This window comes from Siphateles boraxobius, unplaced genomic scaffold, assembly GCF_051911475.1.
Source record: "Siphateles boraxobius isolate OS27281-9 unplaced genomic scaffold, OSU_SipBor_1 66, whole genome shotgun sequence".
Classification (NCBI taxonomy): Eukaryota; Metazoa; Chordata; class Actinopteri; order Cypriniformes; family Leuciscidae; genus Siphateles; species Siphateles boraxobius.
This window is the reverse complement of record NW_027509193.1, coordinates 9,867,742-9,887,646: the sequence shown is the minus strand read 5'-3', so window position 1 is coordinate 9,887,646 and position 19,905 is coordinate 9,867,742. Positions and strand designations below refer to the sequence as shown.

General features: G+C 37.7%; 1 protein-coding gene across 4 annotated transcripts in view; it reads left to right on the top strand.

Moving 5' to 3' along the window:
- The first annotated feature begins 368 nt into the window (after positions 1-368).
- hdac5 (histone deacetylase 5) overlaps positions 369-19,905 on the top strand; it is a 91,733-nt gene continuing 72,196 nt past the window's right edge. For 3 of the 4 annotated variants that reach the window (XM_077212115.1, XM_077212112.1, XM_077212114.1), the window contains exon 1: positions 477-686. The gene's annotated coding sequence lies outside the window, so the exon portion shown is untranslated. Of the gene's footprint in view, positions 687-19,905 lie in introns of all 4 variants that reach the window. The other variant, XM_077212111.1, reaches the window with a different exon arrangement.

Below are 19,905 nucleotides of genomic sequence, written 5' to 3'. Positions count from 1 at the left end.
CAGACTGTGGACGGTTAAGGGGGTCTGTGGAAAAGTATTAAGAACAATAGTGTATATATATGCTTCTTTTTTTTTTTAAATAAGATTAAAATAAATTAATCATATTTGTGGGTCCATGGCATCTAATAGATTGAAAAGCCATTGCATACAGCACCTTTAAGAAATGTTGTAAGTAAGTGTTGTAACATACTCGCTCGCCCACCACATTCTCCCCACGCATCGCATACAGTACTCCTTAACCTACCAAAAGGGGGCGCCCTCCTCTCTAAAACCAGTTTAGTTCCTGTTCAAATATAAATATATAGGCTATGCATATATAAAAAATAGAAAACTCCTGGTAAAATTAGATCATGCTTTGAAGCAAACTCAGACACAGAGTCATAATTAACAGCGGTCTTCACATCGGAATCTTTGAGACCCGCGAGACCCGCTCTGCGGGTTGTAATCTGTCGTGTCGAGCGCTATTTTTAGAACCCACAGCCGCGGTCACGTGACCGTCGAGAGCACGTCATTAATGTTGTTGTTGGTGGAGAAGCTGCAAATATGGAGGAAAGAGAGTTGAGACAGGAAAATTTGTACTTTTCATGAACAGGGGCGGAAAATAGCTTTGCAAAAGTGATAAAGTGGAAGACAGACGCTAAAATAACACGGGCTGTGACGGCGCCCGGAACGACAACAAGTATCAGGTAAAGTAAAAAGAAACACAGGCTACATTATATGGTAGTGATGGTTTATGTTCTGTCTTTTCCCTCCTGGATTTGACACCCACCGAAAGGCAACGGTCTTACCCGCAGGGAAACACATTATGTTGTCAGCGCAGGTATTCTGTATTGCATTTAGACAGCTTTAGACCTTTTGCACATTGGCGAATTCGTACACTGGACAGCCTTAAACAAACATTAAGAGTTTGTCTGATTTAGTCCGAGTTCCTTCAAACTATCGACATTTCTTTGCCCGTGGGAATCGCCTGACGGGATGAGTTTGATATTTTCATGACCCTCAGACCCCCAATATAATATCTGAGCGTTTTATACAGTTAGTTGAAGGTTGATCGGCTTGAACTCCAGTATAACGCAGAAGATGATGTTCTCCTGAGCTGGAGGACAAGCAAGCGATTATATCATATTCATCATTATCTTCTTTTATTGCGCAACGATGTGTGAAAAGAAATAGAATCGGTATTTACAGACATACCGCAAGGTTATGATGCCATTTTACAGTGATCAGAATAAAGGAGCTACGTCTGAAGTATTTTATTTAGCTATTAATGTATTCTGTGTGATTTGGTTTCAACATAAGTTCTAGATAATGGTTATAAGCAAAATATGCTGTATATATTTTTAGACAAAACGTCAACTGAAGTATTTTTTATCAGAGAGAACATTATGTTCTATCTATCTATCTATCTATCTATCTATCTATCTATCTATCTATCTATCTATCTATCTATCTATCTATCTATCTATCTATCTATCTATTTCTCAGAGGTCAAGGCTGTCTGTCCGCTGTTGAGCGTTTTCACCTCTCTTGTTGAGTGGGTTGACCGAGGACTCCAAGTAATCAAATCATCTCTCAGTTGTTGTTTTTTTTCTCCTGGTTAACTCATCAAACTGAGTCACGATGTCAACTGTCCCAGGAAATAGGCTGCTGTATCACTCATGCACCAAGATTGACATTTTTCTCTTGGCTATAGCAGAATGTTGCTCATTTGTTTTGATTTGTGTGAATGGAAGATGATGCCATTATAGCATTATTATTATTATGTTATGACTTCAAAATGGGTGTAACAATGAACACGTCATTGTAGGTTAGTATTGCTGGTCAGGTCAGGTTCAGGTTCAATTATGTAACATTAATTAGGCTAGGTGAACCGCAACAAAAATAGTTTTGGGTGCACTTTTTGGTGGTGCTTCAGAAAGTAGTGACTTTTTTACATGCATTTAGAAGATTATTGACTGGATGTGTGGTTTTTAAACCATTAAAGAAGCTTAAAAAGCTGTGTTTGCTCTTTAGGGCATGAGAGGGGTCAGCTGATAGTGGATATTATTATGACCGTGCTCAAGGATACAAACACAATCTGCCTTAGTCAGGTTTACTAGTGCCATTAGTTATTTCCAGGAAATTATGCTGTCTTCATTGCTTATGGATCTGGTAAGGGCCACCGTCTGTTTTTGAAGAGAGAAAAAAAGTGTTCCTTAAAAATGTGATTTTAGAATTGGCAAAACAATAGGTCCAGGGATTGATACACTGATGTGTCCATGTAGATTTTGAAAATTCTGAACTGGTTATGAATACTCAGGATTGATTTGTATGCAAATCAGATGAATTTCATATTTAGCCATGAGTCTTGGTCTGTGCTCATGTGTTTTGGATGTAAACCTAAATTGTTGATATTAAGAAAACTTAGGCCTAGTAGGGGAACTTGCTAAAAATGAGTTGTGCCCCCTAATAACATTGCTATTTTCACACACTGTTTGCACTGTTTTAGATTTATGCAGATCACAAACTGACCCAAATTCACTCACAAAATATCTGCTGAATATAACTTCCAAACCTGCGATTTGGTTATGAGTGCTTTATGTGGGCTTGAATAGCACAGGGTTGATCGTTCCAGCCAAATAATTGGATGAATAAGGTGCAATCTACAAACTAGAAGCACAAATTAGGTGTCAGTACAGCAGTAGTCTATGATCAGAGAAGAAATGGAGTACAAGACAGTGGTTTCTGAAGTTAAGAATGTCCTTGTATTCTCTTAAACATCACCTTTGACTTGATTATACAATACAGATTCAAGATAATGTGTGTAGGATTAGATTAGGATTACTTTCCTGTTTATTTGGCCAATATATTGGCACTATAGGTGACCACAGATGCATTAAAAGGTTATTCAAAATTGCATAACGGTTATATTTTGGTAGTTTTATTCAATTGCATTTGGTCTTATCTTACAGTATGCCTAGTTTTGTCTATTTTTGTCTGTTTGCTCGTGGTTTGTTTTGATTGGCTCAATCTGACAGGCTATTGGACTTTGATCCGCTCTTTCAGAGAAGCTGAGTTTCACATTGCTTGCAATAAATGTAAAGTAATTGTACTTTATAGGTGCACATAGTACTTTTGTTTTCAAAGTAGGTCAATAAAAGGTGCCTAAAACATTTAATTTAATTCTTGCACTGGACATCTGTAGTTTTTCCAATTGTGTCTGTGCGTAAAACTTGTTCCACTTCTTTGGTTGCCTTGTGCCTCACCTACACATTCACGTTCACACCCTCATCTTTACGACGTGGTTTGTCAGAATGGAATGCAGAATTCTGGTCTGTTTTGCGTTCTAAATGAAGGGCACGATGAGTCCTAGTAATTAATAGATCTGAACCTCTGCACCACCCACAGCCACACTAGGCTCCTTCAGCCGCTTAACAATATGAGCATAACCCCTCTGGGCCAGAAGGTGAGTGTGGAATGTAGGAGTGTGAAAATCCGAAAATATTTTGATGCGTTGAAAACAGATGTTGCCGTGGTTACGCTACACGGATGACCTGTACCCTCTTTCATGATCCTGTCCGCTCTGAGGTGTCCAACTACTCCCTTTCAGGATTTCAGCAGACTGTTGAGTGTATAAACATTTATGTTTGAGGTACATTTTAGGGGGGCTTCAGTCAGTGTTGGGAAATCCACTTTCTCTTCCATAATTCTCTGGACATTACAGGCTCAAAAGCAGTTGATTAAAGTGGCATGTATAATCAAGGTGTGTTTCAGATGGTGTGACTTCCAGTTCTAGGAAGAGTTTGTGTAATGAGCTTGTGAACATGGTATACTGATCAAAGGGGCAGGAATCAGGTGGTGATGTAGGCCTAGCTGTGCCTCATGCACTCTCTGCAATGAAAGAGAAGTCAAAAAACAAGACAAGAATAGTCATTTGTCTTTGGATTTAATGGGTGCAGCATCCACAGCCATCTAAGCTAGTCCTATTTTTAATATGTTGTGATATTACTTGATTTTTTTGTCATATATTTAAATATATACATTAGCATTTAAAAATTTGAGTCTCGTATTTATTCTATTTTTAAATGGATTTCATACTTTTAATCAGCAAGGGACACATTAAATTGATCAATCAAGTAAAGGCTCTTTTAACAAAGAATCCTAAAAATATATATAATGGTTTTCACAAATACATTGCGCAGCATAACTGTTTTCAACATTGATAACAATAATAAATGTGTCTTGATCACCATATTACTTGGCGATGCATCCATCTTGCCTTCCACACGCTGCAGGTTTCATGCAGGATGCAAAGCAGCCCCAGAGCATCCCCGAACCACCACCATGCTTAACTGTAGACAGTGTTCTTTTCAGCATATGCTTCATGCTTCTTCCTCCTGACATACCACTGATCCATTGGGCAGAAAAGTTCAAGTTTTGTTTCATTGCTCCACAGAACAAAATCTCAAAACGTCTGTGGCTTATTTGTATGATTTTGAGTCAGTAGTGGTGTACGTCTTGGAGTTCTGACATGCGCCTTGCGTACTGTGTAAGCTGAAACCTCAGTTCCTGTTGCCACCAAGTCTTGCTGCAGGTCTTTAGCAGTCACTCGAGGGGTTTTCTGAACCTGCCTTCACAGAAATCTGATTGCGGCCGTTGATAGCTGCCTTTTTTCTGCCCCGTCCAGGTAGTGTAACCACTTGTGAACAATGCTTCCAACGGTGTCTTTAAGAACATTTAGTGCCTCCCTTATCTTTTTGTATCCTGTTGCTTATCTTTGAAGGGCGATGATATTTTCTAAATAAAATAATAAAAACTAAAATAAAAAAAAGTTAAAAAAGAACAGCATTTATTTAAAATATAATTTTTTTGTAACAATTTACACTAACGTTCAAAAACATTGGGGTCAGTGTAAATAAATACTTTTTCAGTAAAGATGTGTTAAAATTGATAAAAAGTGATAGTAAAGATTTCTATTGTTAGAAAATATTTATATTTTGAGTAAATGCTGTTCTTTTTTAACTTTTTATTCATCAATGAATCCTTAAAAAAGTATCACAGGTTCCAAAACAATAAGCAGCGCAACTGTTTCAGTATCATTTCAGCGGATTAGAATGATTTCTGAAGGATCGTGGCATGTGCAGACTGGAGTAATGGCTAATGAAAATTCTGCTTTGAATTGCATCACAGAAATAAAATATATTTTAAAGTAGGCTATATTAAACTAGAAAACCATCATTTTAAATGATGATAATATTTCACAATATTACAGTTTATTTTCTGCATTTTTGATCAAGTAATTGCAGGCTTTATGAGCATAAGAGACGTATTTCAAAAACATTAAAAATGGTAATGTTTTCAAACTTTTGACCGGTACTCTACAGTAGATATAGATGGAATAGAATGCTCTCTCTAGTTATTTTCATTTACTTTTTTCCACTTGCTACATTGTCCTAAAAACATAGCTAATTCGTAAGACTTTTTTCTTAGAGCTGAATGATTAAAAAACGCGATTTAAAACGATTTTAAATTTAAACACTCAATTTAAACATGATTCGACCATGTCTATTGTCCCTGAGAAAGCGGTTATAAAGGGACTGTTAATAAATGTCTTTTATTTGGGGTGTGACGAGACATTTATCTCACAAGACGAGACGAGACAAGAGATTGGGTTCACGAGAATAAGACGAGATTTTTGCACAATATTTTATAGAAATCCTCAATGACAAAATTCATGATTGGAAAAATAGTCTGCAGGTGCATTTTGATTTTTTTTTAAACTAATTATCTTGCAATGAATATCATTCCAGTTCTACTCTATGAATTATCAAATGCATTAAATATGGCGGCAAATCAATGTCAATAAGAACTGAGCGCACAACTGATGCTGGCGCGCGAGGTAAATGACTTTCGCGAGAGGATAACAGATCTACACGCGAAATAAACAGGAACTCACGAGCTCATTCATATAATGTGCGAGTTCATGACATCTCCTCTCACAACACAAGCTCTCGCACGCGCGCATGATCATTCCACACGCTCTCGCGCGCGTGCATGATCATTCCAGACGCTCTCACGCTTGATCTGCTCTAGCCTGCTGCTTTTGCTCGCTCGAACAAATTAGGCTTGTTCGACTTGAACCGGCGCTGCGCAGACCGATCGGTTGATGACATCAAAGTACCGCGAGAGCGATTCAAAAGCATAAGGAGCCGTCTGCTCTCAAATCGCTCTCGCGGTACTTTGATGTCATCAACCGATCGGTCTGTGCAGCGCCGGTTCAAGTCGAACAAGCCTTTTTATTTTTGACAGTCGAGGGGCGGGACTTACTTTTTTAATAACCTCAAATGTCATTGGTTACTTACCCCTTTTTGGCAGTCAGTTGTGATTATAGCCTGTCCAATGACTCGTAATAGAGTGCCGAAGTTATGACGTCACTTTGTAGGACAGTTAGCGGCATGGGTTCCCTCGATCGTTTTTGGCGCAATATAAGATTCCTGTAACACCAGGGGAATATGCAAAAGTTTTTGGAGCAATTTCTCCTGAAATCTTCATGCTGTTTAGACATCAAAAAAGAATTAATACTCAACAATTGTCCCCAACTATAGTAAGTACTTATGTAGGTAATATCTGTTTTTCCCTCAACGCAAAGAACAGATCTATAATATAGTTATTTCAAAGAAATTATGTGTCTTTGCCTTATATTTACTCATATTGGAATCGTTTTATAGAAGATATTGTGTGGAAAAAGGTTTGGCTTATACCTAATCAATATTTAATTACAAACAAAGTTAAGGAGGTATCATTCAAATTGATACATAGAATATACCCTGTAAAACATTACTTTATAAAATTTAAAAATTTAATTGCACCTTTTGTGACAGTTGCCCTGAAACTGTGGTTCATTTGTTTTGGCACTGCCCATATGTAAGACCATTTTGGCAAAATGTCTGATTTTATAACAAGAAACATTGATGACCAATTTATGTTGTTTTGGAAACATATTGTATTTGGTATTTGGGAGAACAGTAGAATCAAGCATAATCAGATTTATATAATTAATTTTATTCTTTTAATGGCAAAATTTTATGTTCATAAATGTAAATTCTCCTGTAAAAGACCTTATTTTATTTCATTCAGAAAAGAAATTGAGCTTTATATTGATTCACTCCGATTCTCTATGAAGCAAAAAGCAATTAAAACATTGAAAATTTGTAATTGCTTTAATATCTTCATGTAAATCAACAACAGCCCCCTAGTATGAAAATCTTTGTTATATATATGTTGTATGTCAATGTATACACAAATGTTTGTACAAACTTTTTGTTGATAATAAAATTAAAAAAATAAATAAAAGGGTTCCCTCGATTGAAAAGCTATAAATTTTCCCCATAGACTTTTGGAAAATCGCAAAAAATAAGATCTGTGTTGAACAAAGAGTTGTGACCCTTACACGTTACTCTTTACAAGTTAATCAAAAATGTATACATTTTGAAGCCTATATAAAGTTTAAAACACCACAAGCATAGGCCTACACAATAAAGTTTAAAAAACCACAAGCAGGTTATAACTGGTGTGTTTTATGTCATAGATCAAAACGTGAAAATATTTAGAGGCTTCGTTAACCACAGACCTTATTTCAGGCGATTTAGCAAAAACCCATTCAAAAAACCCATAGACTTTAGGGCGAGGGAACCGGAAGTGCTAAAATGCTAATGTTCGGCGTGGCGCGGCACGGTTCGGCTCGGTTCGCTTTTCCACTGCGTGGTACGACTCGGCTCGGCACGGTTCGGTTCGCTTTAGCTCGGTTGCTTTTCCACTGCAGTTAGTACCGCTTCAAAGTGGGTCGGATTATGACTGATTGTTATAGTTTATCCGCTCCTCGGCAAACAACAAGAGGAACGTCTGCGCTTCTCGTCCACTGACCACGATTCAGCCATTTCTATTTTCGAAGTTTTTCTTCTTCAAGCAAGTCAAGCAAGTAGTTTTAAAACAGGTGCTACAGCGGTGGCTGTTACTGGCTATTTAAATCTAGCGGGTTTGATGTCTCACAAATACAATGACGCTGGTAGTGACGATTCTGTCTGTCTGACCAATCAGTGATCTACAGTGCTTCCACGTCACATTTTAGTATCGGTACGGTACGCTTGGAACCTCAACAGAGGTGGTACCATTTAAAGCGAGCCGAAGCGAGCCGAACCGTACCGTACCATGCAGTGGAAAAGCGCCATAACTCACTTCCGCGTTTTTGCCTACAAAGTGACGTCATAACTTCGGCACTCTATTCACTTGACTTGAGACATCACTTAATTTGTTTTATTAATTGTGGTTTATTAATGTGTAATGTGATTTAATGCATTGTCTTTAAGAATATATAGTCTTTATATTTAAGAATATTGTCTTTAAGAATATATAGTCTTTATATTTAAGAATATTGTCTTTAAGAATATTTATATAGAATATATTCTTAACAGATACTTTATTAACAGAAAATCTTACTAGTGATTGCATTGTGTTGTTAAGAGATATTTACAGACTGTAATGACGCATTTCCATTGTTATTAGCATTGTAAATCTACCAAAATTCTTCAGAATTTTTACGTAATATAAATGGTTCTATTACAGTGGTCTGTTCAGAATCTTAATTTATCCAGAATGTAGCGGTGGAGATGAATGTAAATTTAGAGGATTATTGAATACAAAGCACCACATTATAATCAAGTAGTCAGTTGTTTATTTTAATTAGTTAGTTTCTTCCATTGTGGTTAGGGTTTTAAGATGGTTGAAATATTAAGGTGATGTCAGACAATTAGTCTTTTTATTCATCATTCTGAATTGGTCACCCCCCTGCCCACACACTGTTCAGCCTCCCTCTGAACTTCTGTGTAGTCAAACCTTTTGTGTGTTTGTCTGTAAGCGTTCTTGTCGGTTTCTCTGACGTCTGATTTCTTAGTAATGCTCTGGATTGTGTGGTGTTGCTCAACAGAGCTCTGTGTGAATCTGAATATCATTCTTTGTCAAAATGTAGTGAACTATTGGGTGAGTGAATAGCAGTCTTTTTGCGAACTGTGTCACACAGCTTATTTTAGACATTACCGTTTTAATTTATACTGGTCTATATTTCAGCAGAATATTGAAAGGAATGGACCAAATTTCCCAATAGACTTCTGACAGTTTTCTGGGTTTATATTTTTAATGGGTCTCTTCAGGGTGATTTGCGCTGAGTAGACTATCCCACTGACCCTTAACTGCACAATTTTGCCAATTTTGAGGGACAAAAAGCCAGGTTATTTTTTTTGGGAAATCCACTTCAACCTCCACAAGATGCATTTTTTTTTTGCTCTGGGCATTACAGGTTCAAAAAGAGCTGAGTAAAGTGCCATGTAATCGGTGAGTAATCTAGTCACTATCAAAGGTTAGGTTTGTTTCAGAAGAATGTGGGTAACCGAACAGCTTACAATAGCAACTGACTTCTATAGTATGGGGAAAATTATTATGGAAGTCAATGGCTACTGTCAACTGTCGGGTTACCATCATTCTTCAAAATATCTTCTTCCATGTTCAGCTCATGGTCTGGGGACAGTAGAAAGAAGTTAAGAGAAAAATAAAATGTGTTTCTCTATTTGTTCTGATTATGTAATTAATATTTCTTTATTTTATTATTATTTATTAAAAAGGACATCATTTTTAATTGTATGCATTTATTTCTATTATGCTAAAATTGACAAAATTTGGCATTTTATCACTGTTTCATTCTCTAACTAATGGTCAGAAATCATAAGATTTATCACTTTTTTTATTACAATTTTATAGACAGACATCAGTTGTATGATTCTCTTGAGTTTTATATGTCAATTGATCATTTATCAGTACTCAGTACATGGTAGACACTAGACAGAAAAAGATTCATTGTTGACTTCATAGTTAATATTTTGCAGAAAATAGTTTACACATTTATTAGGTGTTCGAGCACGAAGTTATGGGATGAATACAGTATCAAAATGATTAACACGTGCAAGCACACTTATCAATGAACTTGATACATGTTGCAGAAATGTTTTATCCATGCCTTTCAACTGTCATTCAAAATTGAATGAATGTGTAGCAATTTGTACAAATAGAGACATTTTTGTGAATACAAATGTTTTCTTTTGTATTAGTGTATCATAATATGTGCATGCAACAAAGAAGATGTGCATGTGTGGATCAGGTGACGCGCGTGCATTCATTGAGTTCTTTTCTGAGTCGATCTAATTTGATTCATTTGGATTTTGAGACTTTCTTTTCACTGTTTTTAAGCATTTCAGAACCCACACACAAACAACTACAAATGAATAGGCCTGGTGCTAATTATTAATGTGTGCACAACTACCCATTTATTTGAGAAATTCAAAAATGTGCGTCGCTACATTTAAACTAATACAATACAACTTGTGTGTGCAAAATCCAGAATCACATGAATGTGCAGCATTTTGTACAAATAGAGACATAGTTGTTAATACAAAACCTCAATTTTTTATTAATGTAGCCCAGAATTTGTGCATGCAACAAGTAAGATGTGCATTTGTGGATGAGGTGACACGCGTGCATTCATTGACTCGTTTCTGAGTCGATCCTATTTGATTCTTTTGGATTTTGAGACTTTCATTTCGCCGGTTTCGCCTTGCACGATCCACACACACTGTCTGAGAAAACTGCTACCACTAGATGGCAGTATTCTGCTAAAACAGACAACGGCAGCGTAATCAAGAGTGATCCCCATTTAAAGGTGCCCTAGAATGTTTTATTTTTTTATTTTATAATGTTTCCTGGGTTACCCTTATAATGTTAGTATGTTTTTTAGATAAAAAATAATCATAATTTAGAAATAAATGGCATTTTTCCTAGCCTGCTTTTAGCCTCTGATTTGAACACTCTGTTTGAAGGGGCGTGTCTGCTGTGGGATTCAGTGTAACCGCGGCCACTGCTGTGATTGGCTGACATGCTTGCATATGAAATAGCTACGCATTAGATGTGAAACTCTCTCCCGAATACTTTTACTACTGCTATTATACGTTTTTACTATAACAGCTATCGAGATTAACGAATCGTGAGATGTTTTTAAAGTATTTAGATCTATTCCCATCACATAAAATGTTGCCGTGATGAGCATTGAGCCGATGACAGTGTGTTGATCGCGAGAATGAAGATCTTATCATTGCAAAGCAGTTTCTGCACTCTCTAATGCTTTCACCAATGCAAACACGATGATGTAAATACAGTAAGAGCTTCGTAACGTGCGCCATTGATTTCATAACGAGTTTGGCAAGTGTCCAGATAAACTCGCGCTGTGTGGAAAGATTGTTCTTTGATCGCTTTCTGTATATAATTTGTTATAATAGGCTCTATGGGAGGAAAACTATATAGCCTACAGACAAGAGCCTATGAACATGACGCGCAACGTTTCACGTTAATGGCATTTCCTTCCTGAGCCTGTTAAAAAGAAAAAACTTAACATGAAATTTCGTTGAAAAACTCATGAAATTGCGTTCATATTATCGCAGTTGCGTTTATATTTTTTTATGACTACACATTGTAGCAAACATTTTCAAAACAGAAAAAAACAGACATTTTTAAATTCCAAAGCTTCAAGCTTTGGAATTTGAAAATGTCTGTTTTTAAATGTTAAAAGACGATTTTCGCAGGACATTTGTTTTCCCTGTACCCTTGGCCTGCCACTGTTATATAGTCTTACTATAGCACGATGAGTTTTAACAATATGCAACCCTTGTATATCGACATTAAATATTAATTGAAAATCACGTAGGCTACTACGTGTGTATAGCTGCATAGCCTACATGAGAATGCTTTGACGCGCTACCACAGCTCATGATGCACAAGGGAACGTCTGCCAATTCCACTATCTGCGTTAAAACGTTTTTATTCAAATAACTTTAACGGTAGAGATCCACTTTTGCGACACGTCTGAAGCGCGGTGTCGCACGCCTCTCCACATTTGTAAGTTGATGGGCGTTCCTCAAGTTTACCGCTATGGGCGTGGTTTTGACCCAGCGGCCAGTCTAGAACAAAGGCCTCTCGAGAGACTACTTCTATTGGATAGACGCGTCGCGTTTGACGGATTCATTTGCATAAAGATGGGCATCGGCCAGCTTTTTGACGCGCAGCATTTTTCCAAATGAAGCGCCGCCTTCCCGGGATGCTTTGCGGGCGCGTTAAAGTCACGTGACGTCACCCATAGGAATAAAGCGGAGTGCGGCGCGACTGAAGTGTCGCACGGACAAGTGGATCAGTACCGTAAAGCTGCGTTCACACTACACGCGACCAAGCGACACAATACCATTCATTTTCAATGGTGAGCGTGCGACTTCCAGCAACACTCGCAGTCGCGACCGTTGGCTACCGGATGGGGCGTGTCTGGCGACGCGACAAAGTTGAGATCTGTCTAACTTTATGCAAATTAAGAGCGACTTTCGGAAGCGACAACCAATTAGGAGCGGAGCGCGCATGATCCTTCTCCACATCATTGGATGTCATTCATAAAGGCAACCAGTGGTGGGAACGGCCACTAGCGACCTCATCGCCAGCCACTGGCGACATGCAGCGACAAAGACGCTTGTAGTGTGAACGGGGCTTAATATTTAAAAACAGACATTTTCAAATTTTCAAGCTCGTATAAGGTTCCTACTCACTTACAAGTCAAATTTGGACAATACTTCCCTTCATGTAGCCTATGTAGCCTGTATTCTGCAGAAAAATAATGTAATTCACCAAAAGGGTTTTTTCATGTTCAAAATGGTTGTAGTATGTTCCTAGTGACTAGACTGGCTTACTACATAACAGGTGAAATTGTCCCAATACCTCCCTTCATATAGCCTATTTACAGTAAACAATTACTTTTTAATAAAAAAATTACTGTAATTCACCAAAAGGGTTTTGGTAGGCTACTACAGATCAATGATGCAAAATCTAACCTGACTATCACTAGGAACGTACTACAACCTTTGGAACATGAATAGAAAAACAATTTACAGTAATTGTTTTTTTGTTACTGTTCAATCGAGATATTGGCTGGACATACAGTAGGCTAAGTCAGTCTGTCCACTAGGCATTTACTATAACCTTGGTATCGTTCATTTGAATGAATGACTGGACGTTTATATTTTTTTTGACAGTGAGTGGAATTTGCAGATGGTCCCTTTAGAAAATGTAGCGAATATTAAACCTAAAACTTACTTTACTGCGCTCTCGGACCGGTTGCTCTCCCCTACCCATGCAAAATTAAACGCAACTGCAGAATTTCATGTTACGTTTTTTCTTTTTAACAGGCTCAGGAAGGAAAATGCCATTAACGTGAAACGTTGCGCGTCGAGTACATAGGCTCTTGTCTGTAGGCTATATAGTTTGCCTACACCTTATTGAACATGCAATGCACTATTGCACGTGAAGAGTTTTATAATGGCTTTAATGTGGGCTGTTCATAATCTGATTGCCTCTATAAAGTGTGCTTTATTAATAAGGTAGTAGGCCTATATTGTGTACTTAATTTGGTGCTTCAATTTAATATCACTCACATTAAGTGTTTTAAAGGTGACCTATAATTCAAAATTGAATTTACCTTGGTATAGTCAAATAACAAGAGTTCAGTGCGTGGACATGACATAGAGTGAATCTCAAACTGGATTGTTTTCGCGTTCTCATTTAATTCACGTTTATGAAAAACACCCCTGAAAAACGGTCGGTTCTCCACACAATACCGACTGTGACGCAATAGTCGGGATCATTAATATGTACGCCTCCAAATATTTGCATAATGCCAGCCCTCAATGCCAGGCGGAACTGCGCAGCCGAAGCATGGCAGTTGCTCAGTGTGGATGTACACATGAACACAAAAGTATTTTTTAGTTCCTTCATCTGAGCCTCTGAAGAAACAATGGGTTAATTTTATTTTCTCTGGAAATTTCCAAACATTTCACCGACTGTTTCCTCAACTTGGGCCAATACAGAGCTGGCCTCGGATCGATCTACCAAGCAACACTTTCTGATGTGTAATTGTTCAAGTTCAGACAGGTAATCTTTCTCTCAAAATCGTTCAATACTGTTTATGCATCAGTAAGTCAAGCCAGTGACTAAAATATCAGCTTCACATCGTTTCTTTTAGTAGGATGAAAATAATCGTATTTAAATTGTGAACAAATTATATACAGAAAGCGATCAAAGAACAATCTTTCCACACAGCGCGAGTTTATCTGGACACTTGCCAAACTCGTTATGAAATCAATGGCGCACGTTACTGCACAACGAAGCTCTTACTGTATTTACATCATCGTGTTTGCATTGGTGAAAGCATTAGAGAGTGCAGAAACTGCTTTGCAATGATAAGATCTTCATTCTCGCGATCAACACACTGTCATCGGCTCAATGCTCATCACGGCAACATTTTATGTGATGGGAATAGATCTAAATACTTTAAAAACATCTCACGATTCGTTAATCTCGATAGCTGTTATAGTAAAAACGTATAATAGCAGTAGTAAAAGTATTCGGGAGAGAGTTTCACATCTAATGCGTAGCTATTTCATATGCAAGCATGTCAGCCAATCACAGCAGTGGCCGCGGTTACACTGAATCCCACAGCAGACACGCCCCTTCAAACAGAGTGTTCAAATCAGAGGCTAAAAGCAGGCTAGGAAAAATGCCATTTATTTCTAAATTATGATTATTTTTTATCTAAAAAACATACTAACATTATAAGGGTAACCCAGGAAACATTATAAAATAAAAAAATAAAACATTCTAGGGCACCTTTAAATGGGGATCACTCTTGATTACGCTGCCGTTGTCTGTTTTAGCAGAATACTGCCATCTAGTGGTAGCAGTTTTCTCAGACAGTGTGTGTGGATCGTGCAAGGCGAAACCGGCGAAATGAAAGTCTCAAAATCCAAAAGAATCAAATAGGATCGACTCAGAAACGAGTCAATGAATGCACGCGTGTCACCTCATCCACAAATGCACATCTTACTTGTTGCATGCACAAATTCTGGGCTACATTAATAAAAAATTGAGGTTTTGTATTAACAACTATGTCTCTATTTGTACAAAATGCTGCACATTCATGTGATTCTGGATTTTGCACACACAAGTTGTATTGTATTAGTTTAAATGTAGCGACGCACATTTGTGAGTTTGTCAAATAAATGGGTAGTTGTGCACACATTAATAATTAGCACCAGGCCTATTCATTTGTAGTTGTTTGTGTGTGGGTTCTGAAATGCTTAAAAACAGTGAAAAGAAAGTCTCAAAATCCAAATGAATCAAATTAGATCGACTCAGAAAAGAACTCAATGAATGCACGCGCGTCACCTGATCCACACATGCACATCTTCTTTGTTGCATGCACATATTATGATACACTAATACAAAAGAAAACATTTGTATTTACAAAAATGTCTCTATTTGTACAAATTGCTACACATTCATTCAATTTTGAATTTTGCACACGCAAGTTGAAAGGCATGGATAAAGCGCTTCTGCAACATGTATCAAGTTCATTGATAAGTGTGCTTGCACGTGTTAATCATTTTAATACTGTATTCATTCCATACGAAGTGCTGAAAACCTATTGTAATTGTAAGGATTAAAAAAAAAAAAAAAAAAAATCTCCCAAAACGCATCGTGCAGCCCAAACCGTAAGGCCTAGAGACTTGAAACTCGGCCAGATGGTAGGCCACACTTTTGGGGAGAACCTTTCAGAGTATGACCCCGATTGGCCCATAGGTGGCGCTACAGCAACCAAAAGTACTAAATTGCTCATAACTCCTGGACCATTGGTCCTAGCCTCAAGCTTTTTACACCACTGTGATCCTTGGCTCAAGGTGGAAAAAATATATCTTCAATTTCGATTTAGGCAAGAAGAATTTTCCGCTATGTCGAATTTTGTCCAAAACCTACTTTTGCGAACTAGTCCCTGGTTTTTCGCCAGATCGGAACCAAACCAGTCTAGGCCTATTCTCTGGACTCTCTAGATCAATAATTATCGATAAAAAGTTGAAATTTTGCATTTGGGTGGCTGTAACACGGTCATTTAGAAAAGGGGCGGGGCAAATACGGTCAAAAGCCTATAAATCCGAAAGGAAAAGTCAAAACTTCACAAAAATTGATGAGCATTTGTGTCATAACATGGTGAAGAAGCATGCACAGTTTCATGGAGATCGGACCATAGGTGGCGCTAAAACTGTCAAAAAGGTCTCATTCTTATTAGGTGTTCAAGCACTTTAGTGCTGAAATCCTATTGTAATTGCTATTTGAAAAAAAAAATTCCCCTAAAACACATCGTGCAGCCCAAACTTGTAAGGCCTAGAGACTTGAAACTTGACCAGATGGTAGCTTGACATGCTCATCAAAAATTGATGAGCATATGTGTCATAACATGGTGAAGAAGCATGCAAAGTTTCATGGAGATCGGACCATAGGTGGCGCTATAACTGTCAAAAAGCTTCAAACCATGTATTTCCTATGGTAAATTGCCTGTATTATCTGTAAATGGTCTTTTCTATCTATGATCATATAATGTTCATATCATGTTTAAAACCATCATAAATCATTCTAGAATGTGGTATATCATGGTAAATCATCCTATAACATGGTAAATCATCCTATAACAGGGTAAATCATCCTATAACATGGTAAATCATCCTATAACATGGTAAATCATGCTAGAATCATATTAAATCATAATAGAATGTGTTCAATTGTGGTAAACTATGCTAGAGCTGGGTAAATCATGGTGAATCATACTAGAATTTGGTATATCATGGTAAACTATGGTAAATCATGCTAGATTCATGGTAAATCATGAAAAATCACACTAAAATTTGGTATATCATGGTAAATCATGCTAAAACAAGGTCTATTCCATCTATGATGTCAGTGGTTAAATGCTTGCTACATGAAACTTAATGTCTTTTGATGCTTTTCAGCTTAACTGCCTTAACTGCTTGAACACCGATAAATGCTGCTTGCAGCTTTAATATTATTTTTATCTTTATTATTGGTCTTTATACATTGCAAATATATAGCTGCCATTGTATTTGAGAGGTGGGTCTCTTTTAAGTCCCAAAGTGATCGTATTGTGGCATCCAAATGACTGAAAAGACTAGATTAGTGCTTGAAGTGTGTCATGCAGCCGTTGCTAAAGGGATAGAGAGATTCATTTGTCTTTGTGGATGTGAGCCACGCAGGATCCTGGAACACAGCGGACAGAGACTCGAGGTCTGACGGAGGACACCTCCATCTCTTGGGTGGTTGCCATACCTGTCATGCTCCATGCTGCATGCTAATGACCAATTTCAGCTTTTCGTTTGACCGCTCTAAAGCAGCAAGGACTCTGTAACCTTACCTAACTGCATACATCTGCTACTAAAAGTGTAAATATTATAGACCTTATATGTTGTAGAATGTTATTAACGTGTTCATTGCATGACGACACGTGACTGATTGTCCGTATTTGTTTAAATTAGTGTTAACTCTGGTGTGTATCTTTGAATTTGAAGGGCCTCCTTTAAAATCAAGTCACACAAGCCTCTTGTTCTCATCTCAGTAGAATGCCACAAGGGCTTTTGTCTCCGCCGTCTCCAAGGTGAACACTTCCTGGGTCACCAGGCAGCGTTCACCTGATTTCTTGTGGAACAGCTCACCCGTCGTCCTGCAATCGAACAGGCCGCTTATTCCCGCCGGCCCGCGTCTGCATGTTCGTCCCAGGGGAAGGTGGAGCGGCAGGGAGTGCGGCAGCACGCTAAATCTGTTGTAGTATTTTAATCCTCACACCTCACTTGGCTAATGCATCTGAAGTGCTCCAGCCAGCATTCAGAGGTGGTTAAAGGTTTTAAATACTACAATTATTCTTGTGACTGCTTTCTGCCACAGTTCACTGTCCGGTCTCGTTTGTTGGATAAAGGACTAGGTCCAATTTAGGATTTAAATTGGACCCCCCAACCAAACACACACACACACTTAAAATCAATCTGCAGATGACAAAGAAATTGTTCAAAACAAGTTTTTAATTTTGTGTAGATTTTCCCTTCTGGGATTTGATCTGGATTCCCCCCTTGGGCTTAAAGTGCGAATCAGAAACAAGAACCCAAAAAGACAAGATGGCAGGCGCTGCCTTTGTAAACAGTGAAAATGTAACATAACATAACATAACATAAAATATGTGGATTGGGATTGGGGGAATGTAAAAAAAAAACCAAAACAAAAAACTTGCATCACAATAAGTGTATTGTAATTGTCAAAACATTTGGTAACTAAACAGAATTTTATTACCTTTAGTGACAACACAATGTTTACACGGTACAATGACTGGTATGCTACTGTTTTCATTATTGCTTGACACAAATTTCACAATTTCAATTCAATTCTTGTGATTTGATCCAGATCTTGATTCAATATTGTTTCATTTGGGTAAATATAATAGGTACAGTAGATACGTTATTGTGTTATGTTAATTTTTCTCAAAAAAAAAAACCTCACCTAATTCTGTAAACATACAGAGCCCTGTCAACTGTTATTAGTATTATCAAAGGTTAAAAATAACATCTGAAATGAAATATGTGTTTTTAAAATAACAACGTTATAATATTTTAATGATATAGGTAAAAATATAATAAATATGTAAAATAGTTATCATATTTAGCAAAATACTCCTCTCTATAGCAATCTTTTATAGCAATCAACTAACATCCGGTATAATGGCTTTCCTGAGGTAAATGTAACTTGCGTGACATTGTTCTCCAGCTGTTTTATGGACCTCTTTCCGCGGTTGAAAAACAGTGATCAATCGATTTTTATTACATTTCGGTAAGTTGAACTGTATCTAACTGGTAGACTAGTAAAGAGTAACAGATGATCGGTTCACGTGCCCGCTTGAACTGAGATCTGTCAGTGATCTGTCACGTCACAAGTGCCAAAACGGTAGGCCTATTTATTGTTTGAATTTTGTAATTAAATTGACAGAATCTGAGAGCTGAGAATCTGTTTCATATCAATAGTAACCTTCTCTGTCTTGTCTGTCGGTGTCAGTGTCCTCTTTGCTTAGTGATTTTTCTCTGCATGAGAAAATAGATGTGTTGCGTGAGAGCGTTTAAAAAGTGACAATTGTGTGTCTCTCACAGTGAATTCGTGAGAGTTGGCAGCCCTGCGAATTCAGTTTGTAAATGTTTTTTGCGGGTGTGCTTGTGCTGCTGCGGTCTTATTCATTTGCCATGTTGTTTGTGTATCTCTCTCTATTGCTAGGGCTGGGAATCGATTCCGAGGCGTTGGGAATTGACTGAGAGTCGATTCCAAAGGTTGGAATCGATTCCATTAAGGGGAATCGACGACTCCTTTAAGATTTTTTTTCTTCTTTTCTTGCTGGACTGTATTGCTGTACCTTAAAGGGTTAGTTCGCCCATTTAAGACATGAAGTTGTATGGAATCCTTACCAGAGCTATAGTGCATACACACTGACCCACTCTGTAGTCACCTCCCTGGTCAGAGTTTTGGCCACTGGAAGTTTTTCAAGAAAGTACTCCCGGTTAGTTTCCGGGGCCTCAAAACTGTGCGTTTTTACGTGAAAAAATTATTTGCGTTTCAATCTTGATTAATTTAACACACAAAAAACACACCGGTCAAAATTCATACCTCAGTTTTAATTGGCACTATTTTCTTTCCATTTCTATCAATCCGCGCTGCTGTCAACGTCAACAGTGCGCACGTTCCGATCAGCTGTTCCATAGTGTTTACACAATCGATTACGAAACGACGTAAAAAGTAGAAAATGAACGATGGTGCGAACTTGTAAATTTCCAGGCTGTGACCACAAGAATGTGCCGGGATCACCGTTCAGATTCTATCGTTTTCCTGTTTCGGATATAGCTACGAGACAGCTTTGGC